Source organism: Nothobranchius furzeri, unplaced genomic scaffold, assembly GCF_043380555.1.
Source record: "Nothobranchius furzeri strain GRZ-AD unplaced genomic scaffold, NfurGRZ-RIMD1 Scf293, whole genome shotgun sequence".
Lineage (NCBI taxonomy): Eukaryota > Metazoa > Chordata > Actinopteri > Cyprinodontiformes > Nothobranchiidae > Nothobranchius > Nothobranchius furzeri.
Genome location: NW_027223308.1, coordinates 1629 through 2500, shown reverse-complemented (window position 1 = coordinate 2500; position 872 = coordinate 1629). Strand labels below are relative to the sequence as shown.

The window sequence follows — 872 nt, the reverse complement described above, 5'->3', positions numbered from 1 at the left end:
CCTCCGCCGTGTGAGCCCCTGGGCGCGCGGCACGGACGCGGGCAGCTCGGATGAGACCTCTCGAGAGAGTGTCCGCACCGGCAGCCGCGCCCGCAACCGTGCGGGGCTCGGCGGAGACGGCCGCCCCCTCCGCGCCCCCGGTCCACCGGCGCCCGCGGAGGAGCGTCGGAGGTGGGGAAACGGAGGAGGGACGACGGCTGTGTCGGGAGAACCGGAGGACGGCGGCAGCGCCGGGCCCGAGGTGGGTCCGTCGCGACGGGCATCCAGCAGTCTGCACTTAGGGGGACGAAGGCCCTGGTCGGCGTGAGTCGACCGAGGCCTGCGACAGCCCCAACCGCGGGAGAGGAGGCCTCTCCCGATTGATTTGGAAAGCGACCCTCAGACAGGCGTAGCCCCGGGAGGAACCCGGGGCCGCAAGGTGCGTTCGAAGTGTCGATGATCAATGTGTCCTGCAATTCACATTAGTTCTCGCAGCTAGCTGCGTTCTTCATCGACGCACGAGCCGAGTGATCCACCGCTAAGAGTTGTCCAGTTTTTTTGTTTGTGGGTCGACTGGATCAGAGAACCTGGGGTTTACAGAGTAGACCGCCCGGGCGCTCCGGGGAGGCTTTGAACCCCTTGCGGGGTACCCGAGCGGCACACGGCACGCGGCCAGGGCGAGGCCGACGCGCCGCGCTGGTCAGTGTGTTCCGAGGGTCGGGCCGCGGTCCGTTCGGTCCGTCGACGTGGCGAGCACCCGTCCCCACACGAGGACCCTCTCCCCTTGGTGATTCCTCCACGCGCCGCCCGCCGGGCCTTCGGCCCGTCAGCCCTCGGGTCGAACCCCGACGGGACGTCGCGCTGACGGAGGAAAGGAGAGAGAGCCGGGGGAA

At 69.3% G+C, this 872-nt stretch overlaps 1 non-coding gene across 1 annotated transcript; it reads right to left on the bottom strand.

Annotated features, from left to right (window-relative positions):
• Positions 1-372: 372 nt before the first annotated feature.
• LOC139066082 (5.8S ribosomal RNA) lies at positions 373-526 on the bottom strand. Its single transcript, XR_011519041.1, has one exon. It is a non-coding gene; the product is annotated as a 5.8S ribosomal RNA (ribosomal RNA).
• Between the last annotated feature and the right edge of the window lie 346 nt (positions 527-872).